Source organism: Lontra canadensis, unplaced genomic scaffold (genome assembly GCF_010015895.1).
Source record: "Lontra canadensis isolate GAN:19392208 unplaced genomic scaffold, GSC_riverotter_1.0 scaffold74, whole genome shotgun sequence".
Lineage (NCBI taxonomy): Eukaryota > Metazoa > Chordata > Mammalia > Carnivora > Mustelidae > Lontra > Lontra canadensis.
The window spans coordinates 6,195,804-6,216,083 of record NW_022631068.1 but is presented as its reverse complement, the minus strand read 5'-3'; the positions used below and the strand labels follow the sequence as shown (position 1 = coordinate 6,216,083).

Here is a 20,280-nt window from a genome sequence, read left to right as displayed (position 1 = left end):
TATTTTCTATAACAATTAAAAAAAAAACAAACCCAAAATGTGTTGTTTTTTAATTCTGTCAACAGGTCCAACGTATTTTATAAATAAATATACATATTTATAATAATAAAGTTATAATCTATTTCCACACATTAACTGTATTTTTCTCAAAGGAAAATGTGAAAATTTTTATAGAGAAAAGAGCTCTGGGTCAATCACTCTGATCATTTGGTTTTTCCCTTCAGTTACCCAAGTTCTTCCATTTGGTTTGGAAAGGAAATCTTTCTTTAATTATTTATGTCTGTCAAAGGAAACAAAAACGGGTTTCCATTTAAAACATAATGATATTAAGGAATACACTCAAAAACATTTTAGTGTCATAAACCCTCATTAAGGATTAAGACTTTCATTTTGTTCTCATTCTCTGGCTGTAGAATTGCAAACTGAAAAGCAGTTGTTGTTTTAAAGTGGAAATTCTTGAGTAATGTTGAGAGGACAGGCTTCCGTGCGAGACCGTGCTCCTAATGGAGTCCTTTGAAACCACCCTCTCTGCAGTCGCTAGGCCCTGAGATAGCAGGAATATAGCCCATCATCTCATTCACACAGGACAAGATGATCTTTCAGTGAAACTGCTCTCTTCCCACCCGCTGTCAAGGCGTTTGTGGCAAGCCTTGCATCAGTACACTAAAGGCACTCGTTTCTGAGGAAAGTTCTAGAAGAACCCAGGCTGAAGGGTTGCAGTGAAATCAGGCCTTGTGAAAGCTTGAGAACTGCTTCCTGTGAATTATCCTGAAGAAAATAAGTCATAGACCTGGGCAAAGATAGAGCTATAAGAATGTTTGTTTTTATACACTATTTTATAAAAGAAAAAATTTGGAATCTAAGTAAACATACAGGAATTAGAGAAATTATACTATAGCTGTATGATGAAACTGCAACTGTTAAATTGAAGAGAGAATATTTGAAAAGGCAGGAAAGTGCTCACACTGCAGTGTTAAGAAAGAGAAAACACGTTAAATATAGAATATGCAGTGTGGGGCGCCTGGGTGGCTCAGTGGGTTAAGCCTCAGCCTTCAGCTCAGGTCATGGTCTCAGGGTCCTGGGATCGAGCCCCGCATCGGGCTCTCTGCTCAGTGGGGAGCCTGCTTCTCCCTCTCCCTCTGCCTGCCTCTCTGCCTACTTGTGATCTCTCTCTCTCTCTGTCAAATAAATAAATAAATAAATAAATCTTTTAAAAAAGAAAAAAAGAATATGTAGTGTGATCCTGCCTTTATAAAATCTTTTATAGTATATATAGTATTTAATGTATTATATACATAATTAAAATTTAAGCTAAAAAATTATGAACTGTCAGTTTTGCTTATTTTTCTTTTATCATCTCTAATAAGTCCATTAAAAATAAGCTGTTGGTGGCTAAGTAATTATTAATAAGGTATTAATGGAAGAACATATGTTTTATTAGAAGCCAGAGGTACTACAGGTTCTGATCACTTTTCAGGTATGCATTTTGCAGGCCCATGGGAACTCTTTCAAAGCATACATACACTTTATTAGCTCAGCAATTAAAGGGTGATACATCACTTGGGTCACATGACCGACTTCACCCCATTCATCTGAACTAAAGTTCTGGAGATTGTCTTTCTCTCCAACCTAATTGTTAGAGCAGATAACACACCTTTCACCTGAGGACATCTATTTACAACACTGAAAAGATTCGCTCAAACTAAAGATCGCCCAGGGCCCAAGTAAGCGCAGTCTATGCATTCTCATAGTATATACATGCTCTGGATTCTGGTCTGATTTTCCATAAAACTGTCATTTATAAATGGAGAAATGATTGGCCATATGACTCTCTGATTGATTGACAATCCATAATGGCTAATCCCTCGTATGGCCAAGCTTTTCAGGTTTGAAAAGTCTTTACTGCCTGCTTCCCGCCTGCCGCTGGAGACTCGAGTCCCACTATGCCTTTCCCATGTCCTGTGCCCAGCCATAGTGAGACTACAACAGCTAACACAAATGGAATCTTATTATGTACTGGAAATTGTTCTAATTCTGCCAGCAAACCTATAGAGTATTTTACAGATGAAGAAACTGAGGTACAGAGAGGCTAAACAAACAGCTCCCATGGTCCACAATCAAGAGGCATTAGTTTATGAACCCAGGAAGCCTAGCTCCAGCTCATAACTGTTATAATCCGTACCCAGCTATAAAGTTTGCCAAGTAAGTCTTTAGCTTCCATTAATCTCTGGCTTAGCCCAGCTCTTTCCTGCATAGAAAGTTTTCCACCTAGCCAAATTCATGTTTCTTTCAAAACACAGATGAAAAGTCTTCCTCAGTCATCTCAGGCATGCTTAAGGATTTTTCTTTATCCCCCCCCAACTACCATAATTATGGTAGTACACTGATGTGAGGCATATTTATTTACCTGCTTCTACCACCAATCTGCCAGCTCTTCAAAACCAAGGTTCAAATCTCTGTCTATCTTTATACCTTCAGTGCCCCACACAGTGTCTGACACATAGAAGTTCTTAATAATTAATGTATGTATGAATGATTATGAGGAGTACTATATAGTTCTGCTTGCCCAAAACTATGGTCTTCAACATCCTACCAGGACAGCCACCATCTCTCCGTGAGAGTTGGTGCTATGTAGGCAAACACTGGACTGGTAGCCAGAGGACCAGAGAAATGCCAGCTGTGCTCCACAGGTTCCATCTTTGCCCTGCTGGGCATTTAAATGTTAAATTGGGACCTATCCTTGGGGAGGAAAGAGTTAAATGTTAAATTGGGACCTAGCCTTGGGGAGGGAAGAGAGAATATCAAAAAGATCTCTTAGTGTATTACCAGATATTAATTTTGACTATTTGCCAGCTATTTAGTTAGGGAAGATGGCTCCTTTTGCGGTGGGACAGAGGGTGGCTGAGTCTGATGAAAGACTTAGGGTACAGCATGTACTAAAAAATGTACACCTTTTGATAAGGCTGTGTAGTCAGCAGCCTGAAAATATACCCAGGTCTGTCTACTTTGGGCAATTCTCACTTTTACCTCAGAAGTTTCACCATGACAGGCAAAAAAACTCATAGCCATCCATGTCAATGTGCTTGAATAATAAGGCATTAGTCTTGCTGGTTTCACTCAGGTCACTGTTGGGACTGCTTGACGCAGTGGAAGGAAACTAATATTTATAGATTAAAGTTGATACATAATGAGTAACATAAAGACATGTTTCTGTTTCCATGCTTCTTACTATTTGTACCATCTTACTGTTGTACCTGTATTTTATTAAGCTATATCAAATCTCTTTTGGAATGAACTTGAAAATAAATAAACACATAAGATGAAAACAAACATACCATTGGTTCATTTTAAGGGTGTGGTCTGAACTTTGCTTTGGGCTTCTAAGTTTATGTGTTACCACATTTCTTGGGGAAGGTGCAATATCCTCACAAATACCAAAACAAATGCTATGAAAGAAAACATCAAAATATTAGGAGCCTCTTGTCCACTCATTTGGAGGAAAATAAAACCAATTTTACCCCAAAATATTTCCTACATCCTAATTATACATATTGACATTTGGCTATGTAGAAGTTCATTTGACCATCCTGGAAAAATTTGGTTCATGTTTAGTGTTATTGCATTTTTAACTATGGGTTCTTTTTTGAAGTTTTGCAAAGTTCCCATAGATATCTAGTGACTCCTTGTGGAGTTTTCCCTCTTCATGTAACAGTTCACTAAAAAGTTAAGAAATCACAGAACATCAAAATTGAAGGGGCTGTGGAAACATTTAATGCTAACTCCCATCTAGGTGGGAAGCTATTTACCAATAACCATGGAAAAGTGTTGAAAATCTCTGGTGACAAGAAGGCATCTTTTGGTTTCCTGACTCCTTTCTTCTCTAATGATGGAGACTTATGAACCAGGTTGCTAATATCTAATATCTAAGCTGTAAATTTCAGGTTCTTGAAATTTACCATTTCAATAGGGCTCAGAATGAAAGCAAACAAACAAACAAACAAACAAACAAAAAAAAAAAAAAAGGAGGGGGGAAGCAGGGAATTACACATTGGCCAAAATCTGTAATATTCATTGGAATTGTCTGGAGGAACTAATTCCTCAAGCCAGTTGGTCTTACTTGGTGGCCAAGTAATCAATGTTCCAAGTACAATGAGGTATCTCTTAAAAAAAGAATCCCTTGGGGCACCTGGGTGGCTCAGTGGGTTAAGGCCTCTGCCTTCGGCTCAGGTCATGGTCTCAGGGTCCTGGGATAGAGCCTTGCATCGGGTTCTCTCTGCTCAGCAGGGAGCCTGCTTCCCCCTCTCTCTCCCTGCCTCTCTACTTGTGATCTCTATCTGTCAAATAAATAAATAAAATCTTAAAAAAAAAAAAAAGAATCCCTCTTATTCTGAAATTTTACCATTACTTTATATTCTTGGTTTTTTATTGATATCCAACAATTCTTGATAGTAGGCACTTGTCTCTTGGGTCTCAATACATAGTCTCTTGCCCTAAGGTATTCTATTTGTCTTTTGTGGAAAAACTTTCTCCTACATTGTGTATAATCTATGTGGGATGATAAAGCTAGTTGCCTATTTCCTACTTTTGAAGGCTCAGTATAGTCAAGTGGTTATTAAAGCCTACTAGACAGTTTTCTTCCAGGACATGGAATCTGAGGTAGGTAAGCAACAACCCAAGGAGCCCATTTGAGACTGCCATTTCAGCAGTGGTGCCCCACCAGAATCTCTCAATTGTGAGCCATCTCTTCATCATAGTGTTTTCTTGGATCTGGGCTTGTTCCAAGTCTGGTCCCATCATTTCTTGGCATCTCTAATATCCTTCTAACATATTCTCCTTTCTAAAAAGTTAGCCAAATTCTAAAATTGATTGTGGTGATGGTTGCACAATTAGGTGCATATACTATAAAACATTGAATCATGTACTTTAATGGTTGAGTTATTTGGTACATGAATTATATCCCAATAAAGCTCTTATTTCCACCAAACAAACAAAAACAGAAGTTAGTGAGTTGGTTTCCATTGCTTGAAATATAGCAAGATCAAACTGATGTAATCCTCCTGTCAAAATGCAAATATCTAAGCTATAAAGGATTACACATCTCCAAGTCTTCTTAACATTGAGTTTACCAAGAAAAAATAATGAGGACTAGTTTTGATAGGGGTTGAACAAGTCTAGCAAATACAGTGTATTCCAAGAAGGCAGGCATCAATAAAACAACACACGGGGAAGATTTTACATATTCAGACTGGCACAGGGGCATTGAATGGGAGGGATTTTAGAGACAGAGATGGGTGTGAGAAGTTCACTTTTCCTTTGGATAAAAAACCAATTAGGGGTGCCTGGGTGGCTCAGTGGGTTAAAGCCTCTGCCTTCGGCTCAGGTCATGATTCCAGGGTCCTGGGATCAAGCCCCGCATTGGGCTCTCTGCTCAGCAGGGAGCCTGCTTCCCCCCTCTCTCTCTGCCTGCCTCTCTCCTACTTGTTATCTCTGTCTGTCAAATAAATAAAATCTTTAAACAACAACAACAACAACAATAACAAAACCTCCCAAAGAAACAAAAGTCAGTCCAGGACCAGATGGCTTCACAGGTGAATTCTATCAAATATTTAAAGAAGAGTTAATATCTATTCTTCTCAAATTATTCCAAAAAAAAAAAAAAAAAAGAAAAGTAAACAAAACTTAAATTCATTCTATGAGGTCAGCATTACCTGATATCAAAACCAGATAAAGACCCCACTAAAAAAGAGAACTACAGGCCAATATTGCTGAAAAACATGGATACAAAAATTCTCAGTAGAATACTAGCAAAAAAATCCAACAATATATTAAAAAATAATTTACCATGATCAAGTGGGATTTAATCCTGGGTTAGAAGAGTGGTTCCATACTTCAACCAATATGATTCATCACATTAATAAAAGAAAGGATAAAAATCATATGATATTTCAGTAGATGCAGGAATGCATTTGACAAAGTACAACATCTTCATGATAAAAAAAAAACTCTCAACAAAGATTTAGAGAGAACATATCTCAATATCATAAAAGTCATATATGAAAAACCCACAGCTAATATCGCCCTAAATGGGGAAAATCTGAGAGCTTTTCCTCTATACTCAGGAACAAGACAAGGATGTCCACTCTTACCACTCTTAGCAGAGTATTGAAAGTCCTAGCCACATCAATCAGACAATGAAAAGAAATAAAATGCATCTGAATCAGCAAGGAAGAAGTAAAACTCTCACTATTTGCAGGTGACATGATACTATACATAGAAAACTCAAAAAGACTCCAAAAAGCAAAGAAACAAAACAAAACAAAACAAAAACCCTGCTAGAACTGGTAAGTGAATTCAGTAAAGTTGGAGACCCCCAAATCAATGTACAAACATCTGTTGATTTCTATACATCAGTAATGAAGCAGAAGAAAGAGAAATTAAAGAATCAATCCCACTTACAATTGATGCAATAAGATACCCAGGAATAGAACTAGCTAAAGATACTATACTCTGTAAACTGTAAAACACTGATGAAAGAAATTGAAGATGACACAAAGAAATGGGAAGATATTCCATGCTCATGGACTAAAAGAAAAAATATTGTTAAAATATCTATACTAACTAAGGCAATCTACAGATTAAAGGCAATTTCTATATAAATACCAATAGCATTTTTCACAGAACTGAACAAACAATCCAAAAATGTGTATGGAACCACAAAAGATCCCAAATAGCCAAAGCAACCTTGAAAAAAAAAAAAGAAAACTGAGGGCATCACAATTCTAGACTTCAAGTTATATTACAGAGTTGTAGTAATCAAAACAGTATGGTACAGGCACAAAAATAGACACAAAAATCAATGGGACTGAACAGGAAACCCAGACTTGAAAGATGGTCACAATCATATGGTCAATTAATCTTTGACAAAGCAGGAAAGAATATGCAATGGGAAAAAGACAGTCTCTTCAACAAATGGTGTTGGGGAAACTGGACAGCCACATACAAAAAAATGAAACCAGACCAATTTCTTACACCATACACAAAAATTAGCTCAAAATGGATGAAAGAGGGGCATCTGGGTGGCTCAGTGGGTTAAGCCTCGCCTTAGGCTCAGGTCATGATCTCAGCGTCCTGGGATCCAGTCCCACATCGGGCTCTCTCCTCAGCATGGAGCCTGCTTCCTCCTCTCTCTGCCTGCCTCTCTGCCTACTTGTGATCTCTCTCTGTCAAATAAATAAATAAAATCTTTCAAGAAAAATGGATAAAAGACCTAAATGTGAGACCCTGAAATCACAAAAATCCTAAAAGAGAACACAGGCATTAGCTTCTTTGACATTGGCCATAGCAATTTCTTTTTGATAGGTCCCTTGAAGAAAGGTAAGCAAAAAGAAAAATAAACTATTGGAACTACATCAAAATAAAAAGCTTCTGCAGAGCAAAGGAAACAATCAACAAAACTAAAAGGCAACCTCCTGAATGGGAGAAGATATTTGCAAATGACAAAACACATAAAGAACTTATAAAACCCAACACCCCAAAAATGAATAATCCAATTAAAAATGGGCAGAAGTGGGTGCCTGGGTGGCTCAGTTGGTTGAGCGTCCAAATCTTGGTTTCAACTCAGGTCATAATCTCATAGGTTGTGTATCAAGCCTCATGTCAGACTGTGCTCAGCAGAGAGGCTGCTTGAAAGATTCCCTCCCTTTGTTCCTCCCCCCACTCACATGTGCTCTCTCTCTCTCTCACTTCTCTCTCTCAAAAAAATAAATAAATCATTTTTTTAAATGGGCAGAAGACATGAATAGACGTTTTTCTAAAGAAGACATACAGATGACCAACAAACACATGAAAAGATGTTCAACGTTGCTCATCATCAGGGAAATGCAAACCAAAACCACAATACATATCACCTCACACCTGTCAGAAAGACTAAAATCAACGACACAAGAAACAACAGGCGTTGGTGAGGATGTGGAGAAAGAGGAACCCTCAAACACTATTGGTGGGAACACAAACTGGCGCAGCCACTCTGGAAAATAGTATGGAGGTTCCTCCAAAAGTTAAAAACAGAGCTCCCCTACAAGCAATTGCACTACTAGGTATTTACCCTAAGAATACAAAAATACTAATTCAAAGGGATATATGCCCCTCAATGTTTAGAGCAGCATTATCTATAATAGCTAAATTATGGAAACAGCCCAACTGTGCATTGACTAATGAACAGATAAAGAAGAGGTCACACACACACACACACACACACACACACACACACTGGAATATTACTCAGCCACAAAAAGGATGAAATCTTGCAATTTGTTTGACATGGGTGGAACTAGAGTATTATGCTAAGCAAAATAAATCAGAGAAAGACATATGCTTTCACTCATATGTGGAATTTAAGAAACAAAACAAATAAGCAAAGGGGATAAAAGAGAAAAAGAGAGAGAGAGGCAAACCAAGAAACAGACTCTTAGCTATAGAGAATAAACTAGTGGTTACCAGAAGGGAGGTAGGTGGGGGGATGGGTGAAATAGGTGATGGGGATTAAGGAGGGCACTCTCTGTGATGATCACCGAGTGTTGTATGCAAGTGTTGAATCCCTATATTGTACAACTGAAACTAATATTACACTGCATATTAACTAACTGGAAATTAAATTTAAAAAAAGAGTAAAGTGAAAACTGACAAAATTACAAAATAGACATGAGCACAGTAGGGAGTGCCTTCTTCCTCCCTCCCCACCAACATGGTTTTCAGGTGCTTCATGGAGGTTGGCTGGCTGACCTACATACATCTCCTTTGGGCCTCATACAGGGAAGTTGGTTGGGATTGTAAATGTTACTGCTCAGAATAGGGTTTTGGCTGATGGACCTTGCTCTCAGGTAAGAAGACCCGCTATACCTTTCAAATCCATACAGCTCGTTGACTTCATCCTCAAATTTCCACACAGCGTCAGCCAGACGTTTGCCCGACAAGCCTGGCAGCAGGCAGGTATCAGTACAAAATGGGCAGCTACTAGATGGGCCCCATAGAATGAAGCCAGAGAAAGAAAAGCCAAGATGACAAATTTTGATCATTATAAAGTTATGAAGGTAAAGAAAATGAGGAACAGGGGCACCTGGGTGGCTCAGTGGGTTAAAGCCTCTGTCTTCGGCTCAGGTCACGATCTCAGGGTCCTGGGATAGAGCCCCACATCGGGCTCTCTGCTCAGCAGGGAGCCTGCTTCCTCCTCTCTCTCTCTGCCTGACTCTCTGCCTACTTGTGATTTCTGTCTGTCAAATAAATAAATAAAATCTTAAAAAAAAAAAAGAAAGAAAGAAAATGAGGAACAGAATAATCAAGGTCCATGTCAGAAAGCTGCAAAAGGCAGCTCTCCTGAGAGTTTCTCCCAGAAAAGCATCCACTGCTAAGGGTACTGCTGAAGCAGCTGCTCCAGTTTCCAGAAAAAAAAAAAAAAAAAAAAAAAAAATGGCCACTGTTGGCAAGAAGTCTCCAGCCCAGAAGGTTCCTGCCTGAAAGCTGCAGGCCAGAATGCAATGTCTCCAAAGCCTCAGGAAGGTCAGAGATCTCCAGCCCAGAAAGCATCTGCTCCGCAGGCATCTGGCAAGAAAGCATTAAAAGCTAAGAGGCCATTCTATATAAGTAATCAAGGTTCTTTTCCTTTTGTACATGTAAAAAAAAAAAAAAAAAGACAAAATTACAAAATTAAAAAACATACATAGTATTTGGAGATAAAAGGACACTCACGTGAAAAATACATAATCAACAATTCATACCCATTGCAAACCCTAGGATAAAATCTTTCTATTTTATTATACTTCCAACTCATAACAACCTTGTATTTCAACTTCGAACAATTTAGTGGTTTTCTCAAGGTTACAGAGCCAAGAAGTAAAGGAAATGAAATTCAAACGCCAATCCGTCTGACTCCAAAGGGCATGCCTCCTCTTCATGCCACATACAATGCTTGCTTTTCCAGCATTCTGAGCTGAAAGCTGTCAATCACCACTGAAGGCAAGTAGAAATATATATATAGTGTTCCTAATAAAATATTAATTTTCCATTCAATCAACATGGTGAGGGGGCATTTTTATACTTTCACACATGGATGTGAACATGTACACACACACGCCAAAAGCCCCACATTTTCTAGGAATATAAGATCTATTTAATCTGTTTCAACAGTACTTCTTAGCCTTATCCCTTCTTCCCTGCACTCCCATACACTCCATATACCATGAATTATTTACACGTCATGTTTACTGATGTTTACATATACTTTTCTCTCTGCTCAAAATACCATTCCTCAGGTGTCCTCATTTTTGCCTAATCATTTTGAGGAAAATGGCTCGGTTCTATCTTACCTTAATTAAGACCACAATAGTGAATGAACTCAACACTCCTTATCTTACCGATTTCTGAAGTATCCTGTGTCTACCTCTAACACAGGACATTTCATTCTGGATTACATTGGTGGGTCACTTCTTTCTGCCACTAAAGGGCAAATGATTTGAGTCTAGAAACTGTATCTATTTGTCTTTAAACTTCAGTCCCTATTTCCTGGAATATCTTAAGTACCCAATCAGTGCCTGTTGAAGAATAAAACAATCAATGATTCAGGAGTTTGGAAAACTAAAACCTTTTTTCCCAAAGTCTAATAACCCAGATTAGTGTATGATAGGTTGTTCTGGTTAAACAAGTAATTTGCTTGAAAGTATCTATAGCATAAATATTATCCAAGAACCATGATATCACGAGGTATATGAAAACCCCACTACGCATAATTTAATTTTTCCTTGATGAAATAATTTTGGATATTATAATAGGGGCATCATAGCCTCTTGTCGTCATCAGTAAGCATGCTTCAACATCGTTTAATAAAGAGATCTGGTTAGTGTGTCAAATGCAAAGGAACTTATTACATAGTGATGTCACTCTTTCTATTCCAAATATTGATCCAACGGTATTTCTAAACCTAGAGGGAAAAGCTTATTTTGGAAGAAACCGTAGAAACTATATTCATTAATTTTCCGGACATCTTAATCTTTTTACACTCTCACACTGATGCACTGACCTTGACAAGTATGTCACCAATGTTAAAGTTGTCCTAGACAAAAACTCATGGTTGGAGGTTAAGCCAATGACCTCTTGCTTGTGTGTTCCCAATTTACCTGTTCTATTTTTAACAACCATGTCTCCTTTTTGGGTTTGATATACTGACTTGATATCCTATCTTGCCTTTCCACATTATATATCATTTCAGAGTCTGTCCCTGACATTTAGGACTTCAGTAATCGGGCAGGTTGGGCTATAGCCCCTCTTAAACATCTACCACTCCCTATTGATCTGTGGTGGGGACTCCACTTCAAGTTCTCAGTGGACTTTTCTTCCCCTGGGGTACTCCCAGTTTCTCCCAGGAAGAGTAAGAAAGTAGAGGAATTAGGCAAAATTTTGACAAGTTTGCTATTCCTCTTTGATATCACAAATGTACAATCAGTGCCTTATGATAGGGACCCGGCTGACGCTTGACCAAATTCGAACAACAGGCAATTAACAGGGAAATTTGCTTGGGGAAAAGCTGTTCTCAACATTTCCCGACTTCTGATCCTTACATCAAACATTGTGTGTGCACACAGGCAAGACAGTTCTCTTCTGGGTCTTCATGTCACTATCTGTAAAACTGATTATAAGAACAGTTATCTCCTAAAAAAGTAGATACCCAGATCAATGTTTGTTTGTGAAGAGTTACGCTAGAATTGAAAAGGCCCCTATCAATTAAGCTGATGGTTTTCTCCCGTTTCCCTTGGAATACCAGGAAATCTTGATGGGATTTTAGTGTGTTGTGTGTGTATGTGTATAGTGTATAGAATGTTTATATATTAAATTATGTCATTTGAACTAGACATAATTTTTAGTAGAAAATATGACTTTATTATATGTCTGCCAAGAAGTCACAATCACTAGTGTCCTAGGGTTGGGAGTGAGGGCAGATAGGCCATCAGAGCAAGCATGAATTTCCATTTCTGTTTTCCTACATGCTTGTTCCTCAATCATTCCTTTTTTTAAAGACAGATACTGTAGAAAGTATCAAATTATCAGGAAATATATATGGAAGAAATCTTAAAATTTGAGCCAATACTTGTCTCAGAAAATTGTTGCTCGCTTTGGAAGCAGAATGCTCCAGCTTGGTTCGAGGAGCTCCTAATCTCCAAAGAGCATAGCTTCAAAACCACTGTGCTCACATCTCAACAGCAGCCTCTAAAGCAACTTTTTCCCCCACATTTTTCCTTGAAAAGAACTGTAAGCTAAAATAAGGTGGTTTTGCCCAGCTGGGGATTGAGATGCTAATATTTCCAAAGAGAATGAACCCAGAGTTTAGCATAAATACATAAAATGTACATTTCTCATTTCTAATAATCTTTTACATTTTGACATAGAACATTCACACTGCACTCATTCATGGACTCGGTGCCTAATTTGAAACATATTTTCCATTGGAAAGATGATTTTATATGGCAAAGGAAATAACTCCTGTAGTCCCTCTGTGTATATTGAAAAAGAAGTCTGGAGCCATTATATAGTGTATGCTTAAGTTTTGATTAAAAGATACCATGAAAATCCCATGAGAACTCAGCCCAAGGTAAGGGATTTGATTCGAACATATTGAAAAAAGATTGGGTGCCCAAATACCAGTTTTAAGTATCTTTTCTTACTGAACTATGTAATAAACAATCCACGTGAATGTAAAAACCAGCAACTTCCTGAATCATGGTCACATCTGTTTTCCAGTCAAACTTAAATCCCCTATCTCTAAATTTAGTGAATAATTCATTTTAGATCTGGAAGAGAATTTAGTCCAATTCCCCTCATATTACAGATGAGGAAATTGAGGCACAGAGAGATTTCTCCTCCATAACCCCTACAAATGCTTCCAGTCTCAGCCTAAGTCACTCCTTGGGGGAAGATTTCCCTGATTCCGGCCACCACCAAAAATGAGGTCTCGCTGATATATATTCACGAATTCCTCTGCATTTTTCCTTCAGAGTGCTTAACATAACTTGTAATTGTGCAATTTTTTTTTATGACTTTTTGGTTTAGAATATGTCATCATGAGGGAAAGCTCCATGAAGCTCTATAAGCTGGATACTCACTGAGGAGTGCATGCCAGGCACAGAAAGTGTGTCCAGGAAGTATTCAGTAAATCAAGTAAATTAAGTGGCATGCAATGACACAAATATATGTGTTACTTCATTTATAAACTAAGAGGATGGTCTAGATGATCCTTAAAATTCATGCCAACTAAAATAAAATTTATGAATGCTCAGTGAGGTCTGGTGTTCTTTCTGCTCTTCCACAAATGTCAGAGAAGGGAAGTCTTGTTGCTATTCATAGTTTTTCCATTTCCTGTTTGTGTAACTTCAAGGATATTATTCTCTACATTGAAGCTCAATTTCTTTAATAGAAAAAAATAATAAAAATCTATCTTCTGACTCATTTGTTTTTTTAATCTTGTTTCTTAACTGTGGTAAAAATATATAATGCAAAATTTGCCATTTTAACCGTTTTTAAGTGTACAGAGTTCCGTGTCATGGAGTACATTCACGTTGTTGCACAACAATCACCACCGTCTGTCTCTGGAAATTTTTTCATCTTCCCAACATTTTTATTTTTATACTCTCATCTTACCAATCCTTCCCTTTTTCTCAAACCTCCAATCCATTTACATCTCCTCACCATCCATCATTTGTACTATTATCTATTGCTATGTAACAGACGATTTATTGGGCTCACAGTTCTGCATGGGGGTTCCTCTGGCTCAGTTGATATTACTTGATTTTGTTTGTGAGTTTGCAGTCAATTGGTTAGTTGACTGAGACTTGGCTGGTCTTGGATGACCTTACTCATATACCTAGCAGTAGGTTGGTTGTTGGCAGGTGTGACAAGAGTGACTAAGTCATGTAATTTTCAACCTCCCAATAAGATAATGAAAGCTTATTCATATTGAGGTGATGGCAATATCCCAAGAGCACGGATAGGTCAAGACCCAACGCTCAAATGCTTTTCAAGCCTTTGATTAACCAAATTAAGTCAAACGGCCATTTTCAGTGTGGAGGAGACCACAACAAATTAGGGAACATTACTACAAAAATATATAACACATTTGTTAACCAACTGGATTCCATGCTCTACCACTAGGGTCATTCATTTCTACACATAATCAACTTCCTTCCTAGTTCTTCCTCCAAAATACTCTAATGGAAAAAACTTCAAACTCTGGTCAAACCTAATAATCTGCCTATTCTTTTTTTTTTTTTTTTAAGATTTTATTTATTTGTTTGACAGAGAGAGATCATAAGTAGGCAGAGAGGCAGGCAGAGAGAAAGGGGGAAGCAGGCTCCCCGTTGAGCAGAGAGCCTGAGGTGGGCTTGATCCCAGGACCCTGAGACCATGACCCTAGCCAAGGCAGAGGCTTAACTCACTGAGCCACCCAGGCTCCCCCAATCTGCCTATTCTGTCCTGCATTGGAGCAATTTATATTACTGAAAAAAAATCATCCAAGCAGGCTAGATGTAGTCACTTGTAATTCACAGTCGTGAATTCCGTCTAGGCACTGAGTGTTACTTATCAGTCCCACTTATTTTTCTGACTAATTCACTTTGTTATCATCCTAGAAAATGATCTTACTTCATAATATCCTTCACATATACACGCTGAGGGAGAGAGAGAATCAGAGAAGCATGAGAGAGTTTCCTTCTCTTGCTGATAACAACTCTCCTGCATTTACTAACACAGTCCTGGCTTTCTTCTAGATCTGTCTTTCAAGTCAATTTCTTCGGGCTTAACCTGTTTCTTGTGCTCCTTGCTCGGTATGCCCAGTTGCCTCCCTGGCATCTCACTGAGATGTTTGCCAGGCAGCTCAAACATAACCTGCCCAAAGAGAACACTCGATTCTGGTTGTTTTTTCATCATCACCCTTCAACACACAAAGCTCATCTCTCTCCCAGTTTTCCTCCATTTTAAAGGGCACTTAACAAGGTTGCAAAAGTCAATAGCTGGGAGTCACTGTTGTTTCCTCTTTCTTGCTTGCCCCTCATGAATACATTAGTAAGTCTAGTCAGATTCCAAAAACATGTATCAAATCCACATGCCTATATATTTCTGCTTCCACTACCCTTGCCAGGCTACCATCACCCCTCATCACCTGAAGCACTTTCTTTTTTTTTTTTTAATTAATTAATTTATTTGACAGAGAGAGAGATTGATCACAAGTAGGCAGAGCAGCAGATGGAGGGGGGAAGCAGGCAGAGGGGGCGGGGTGTAGGCTCCATGCTGAGCAGAGAGCCAGATGTGGGGCTTGATCCCAGGACCCTGAGACCATGACCTGAGCCAAAGGCAGAGGCTTAACCCACCGAGCCACCCAGGCGCCCCTGAAACACCTTCTTAACCGCTCTCCCATCTCCTTCTCTTGAACACCTCAGGCTACTCTCTACCAAAATCTTGCAAGAACACAAATGATCATATTGCTCCTTTCCTTAAAATTCTCTAATGGTTTTCCACTACACATAGAATTAAATCCAAATTCTTTACAGCTGTCTGCAAGGCTCTGGATGGTTGCTGCCTCCCCTTTCCCCAACCTCACCTCACATAGCTCTTCTCTGTTTCTTATGCCTCAGCCACTCTGGCCTGAGTTCTACTGCTTGAACACACCAGACCTGTTCCTGCCTCAGGGGCTCTGGCACTTGTTATTTTCTCTGCCTGGGATGTTGTTCCTGTGGTGAAACTTTATTGTAAATCAGGTCTCACCTCAGATGTCACCTGGCCATCTTTTTAATGTTGCTTCTCCTCCACTTTGTCCTCACACATAGCTAAATACAACCTTGCTCATTCTCCATCACAATATTCTGCTTTTTTCTCACAGTGTATGTATTACTTGAGATTTTTTGTTTATATCTATTCCACTAGAATATAAAATCCTCAGTTGCTGAGGATGTGCCTATTTTGTTCAGTACCTTATTCCCAGCTTTAAGGACAAACTATGAAAAGTTGTAGGTATTCAATAAATACTCACCTTAAAAAGAGAATAACTAAGCCTTTCACATTGCACAATTTCTGTGAGAAATTATTTTAAATGTATTTGAAACGCTAGTATATCCTAGTCACTCAGTCAATGTTGTTCATCTTTCCTCTTTCCTCACAATTGAAAATGAATATTTTTTCCATCTTGTTCCCTTGGTACCCAGCAGTTTCTAGACACAATATGCACATAATGATTATTTTTATAGCAAATCAATGATTCCATAATAAATGCACTAACTTTGGTCACTATGGATTCCATAGAATATTTTGATCAAGATATTTTTGGTGATAAGAAACAGAAATCCACTTATATTAACTTATATGCAAGGAATAATCATAATAGAGGCAAAGGTGTCATCTTATAGATGCACAGAAAGTACAGCCATGACCTCTCTGAGGCTTGGGACCAGGAACTAGAAAATTATCACACACCATGGCTATTTCTTTGGAAATGGCATGATGTTTTTGTCTAGATCATTCTCGCTCTTACTAGTGTTTCAAGCAACGGCTACGCCAACCCTGGCTTTATATTAGTTCATAGTTCAAATAAACAAAAGACAGTAAACTAATGTCTGAGAATTACATTTACAAATTCCTGTGAAAAAAATCCAATTTGCCCAGACTGGGTCAAATACTCACCACTGCTCAAACAAGTATAGCCAGGAGTTGTGGATATATATTATCAGATGACTTTGGAGGGTCCACACCTCTGTGTGTTCATGTGTGTGTGTTCATGTTTTTTCTCAGAAAAAAAATGAAGAAATAAAGGAATGGACAAATTCCTCAAAATACATTTACCTTTTAAGGTCCACAAGTTCAATTTACAGAGGAATGGAGAATCTATCTCCAATGGCAGCTTTGGTCTTTAGATCTTAGCTGATTTTCCATGACCATGTCCCATTCAAATGGTGTTAAATACACTGAAAAGGGAGAGTTGGCCCAGATGTATGTGGAGAGTTTGCCTTGTTTCTGTCACTTGTGAGACTTCACACTCCAGGGGCCTTCCAGTGAGCTGGTGTCTGATATGTGTAAATTACAAGTCAGATACACAAAGCACTCACAATATGGGGGCAAGAAGTCTTGTCTGATAATGCTGAAGGAACAAATGTAATTGGCATTTTGATCAGGATACACATGTTCCCAAGAAGAACCATTCTGAAGCAAGCTACCGAGCAGAGATTGAAACTGAGATGCAAATAGATACCACTTTCATCTTTGACCTCCAGAGGAGTCTGATTTATTAAGAATGTAGGAAAACAGAATGATTTGATTCCTGGTGTTAGCACGGGCACTGCAGTAGAATCATGGAAGGAAAGGAAAGTGGATTTGTTTGAATCCTTTTTTGCCTTACCCTCTAAAGGCAAGCTTATACATTTCCCCTGCATAAGAGAGAAGAGTTTATTGAATTTTAGGACATAGTTCTTCTGCCTGCCACTTTCCATTCTGTGACTGTCTGGCGAAGAATGAACAACCTTCAAATTGAGAGGTAGGCAAGAGTGAGATAAAGGTAAAAATTAGACTGACTTCTTTGAGCATGGAATGAAAGAAAGATAAAGATAAGGGCAAGAGACTGAATGTTGCCTTGTATTTTCGACAGTCTAGATCAGAGGAAAAATATTTGTAATGGTCTTGACGTCAAGTCCAGCTACATTTTAGCAATATCGGGGAATAGTAAATGTTGGATAAGGAAAGGCTACTTTTGCCTTGAGCAAGTAATACAGAGATTGTAGGATTTATCACTTGTTCCTCAGATTTCAAACTTTACTTCATAACCATGTATTAAGACATGACACCCTGGACCAGGGCAAAAACACAGAATGTACACCAGACTCCATTTTTCTTTATCTGGTATGCCATCCAGCCAAACTCATTGGACTTAACTATGCTAGCTAGCTCTTTTGAACAGTCCGTATCCGCTAATTGCTGGCAAATACACTTCTATTTATTTATTCATTCATTCTTGCATTTCTTAACACATCCATTTTCCCAAAAGATTTTTTTGAGAAATGTTCAAATTTCAGGTACTGTTCTAGAAATATAGGCTATAATAAGGCAAAGAAGAAGGATGAAGAAGAGGAGGAGAAGAAAAATTGATCAGGACTTTGCAGAGTACTTTGTTTTGTTGAGCACTTACTCTGGGTGCTAATTAATTTATACGTGTCAGCTTGGCTAGGCTGTAGTGCCCAGTTGTTTGCTCAGACACCAATCTGGATGTTGCTGTGAAGGTGTTCTGTAGCTATCATTTAATATTTAAAAGATCACCCATGATAATGTGAGTGGGCCTCCTTTAATCGACTGAAGGCCTGGAGAGCAAAACTGAGGTTAACTAGAAACAAAGGGATTCTGCCTCAAAACTGTAACATAGAAGTTCTTCCTGAATTCCAGCCTATCAGCCTGACCTACAGACTTTAGCCCAAAGATTGCAATATTGACTTCTGTTTCCAGCCTGCTGTCCCGCTTAGATTTTGATTTGCCAACCTACACAATCATGAGAATGAATTCCCTTAAAATTTCTCTCTCTCCTCTCCCACTCCTCCTCTCTCTTTCTTCTCTATATTGGGCACTTCCCTAAAGCTTTATATTTACTTAATATCTCATGTCATCTCTGTAACCAGAGGCAGATCCAGATACTATCAGGCCTGAAAATAGTCAATTTAGAAGGCTATTTTTAAGAAAAACAATACAAAATTGCAAATATAAAATTAGATACTGAATTTGGAATGAACTTGTGTTAACGAGTCTTTGAAATTTATCCTTTATTGATGTCATGGTAAAGTCACCTCTCTTTATAACAATCTGTGAGATAACACTATTATTTTTATTTTTTCCAACTGACATATGAGGGAATTGAGATTTAAAAGACTGACTTGCCCCATGCTCAGGATCAGACGATGTAAAATTCTAGAATAAATTATATCTCATGCTTGAGGCTTAAGGCACTTTATGCAAGTATATTAGGTAATATTCCAAACAGGAAGTTTCTTTTTTGGATTGAAGAAAGACAATTCTGAGAGGTCTGTGCCTTCCAATTTGATGTACCTTTTTAATTTCTAGATCCAAAATGTTCCACCACCACCACTGACCAAACACAGAACACAGAGAAACAATGCACCATGTAATCAAAGTTTTGAAACCCACATAGTGCTGGTATATTAGGATTTATGTTCACAAAGTGGGAATAGCACATTTAAAAAAAAAAGAAAAGAAACTGGGGGTGACTGGATGGTGCAGTCGATTGGGTGACTGGCTCTTGGTTTCAGCTGAAGTCCTGATCTCAGGGTTGTGGGATCAAGCCTGCATCGGGGTCTATGTTCCATGCAGAATCTGTCTGAGACTCTCTCTACCTTTTCCTCTTCCCCTTGCCCCTGCACACACAGTCTCTCTCTATAATATGTAATAAATAAAGCTTAAAAAAAAACTGGAGCAAAATGGAGTGATTTTAATACTAAAGTATTTTAAAATATATTTCCTTTTTTCTTATTCTTTATTCTCAACCAAATGTCATGTATTATATTCAAGATACTTGGCTTTATAAAACAAATATTATTGGACCTACAATGAGCTGTTTTTGTTTTTCTTGTTTGTTTGTTTATTTTTTTTTATGAAAGAGAGAAAGAGAGAGAGGAAGGACAGAGGAAGAGGTTGGGAGAGAATCTTAAGCAGGCTCCACATGGAACCTGACTCGGGGCTGGATCTCACAATCCTGAGATTATGACCTGAGTTGAAATCAAGGGTCAGGTGCTTAACTTACTGAGACATCCAGGCACCCCTGGACCTAGTACAAGCTTTAAACAAATCTTAATATTTTGCCATATTTTCTCCAGATTTTTAAAAACAAAATATTAGATAAAAGTTAATCCACCATTGTATTCCCTCTTCGATCATATTTCTTTCTACCTCAATGTTTACTGGTAGAATAAATAACTGAACTAATGAACAAATCCAGTTGCAATAATATTTTCTCTCCTTTTCTTCTCAACAAAGTCGTAAGTGCTTCCAACCTCTACTCCAATAAACACTAACAAATACCATGCAGATTTGAGTTGAAGAGACTGGAAATGGATATTCTGATGCACCCAAAATGTTAATAATGTCTTTGGGCAATACACTCAGTTGGAATGGAAAACCCTGAAACAACTAAGAATTAGTCCATTCCTTAATCTTTAATCAACGTATAGGCACTTGATACATCTGTCTTTTAAAAAT

At 38.2% G+C, this 20,280-nt stretch overlaps 1 pseudogene; it reads left to right on the top strand.

Moving 5' to 3' along the window:
* The first annotated feature begins 8,698 nt into the window (after nt 1–8,698).
* Nucleotides 8,699–13,151, top strand: LOC116881453 (annotated as a pseudogene).
* The last annotated feature ends 7,129 nt before the right edge of the window (nt 13,152–20,280 follow it).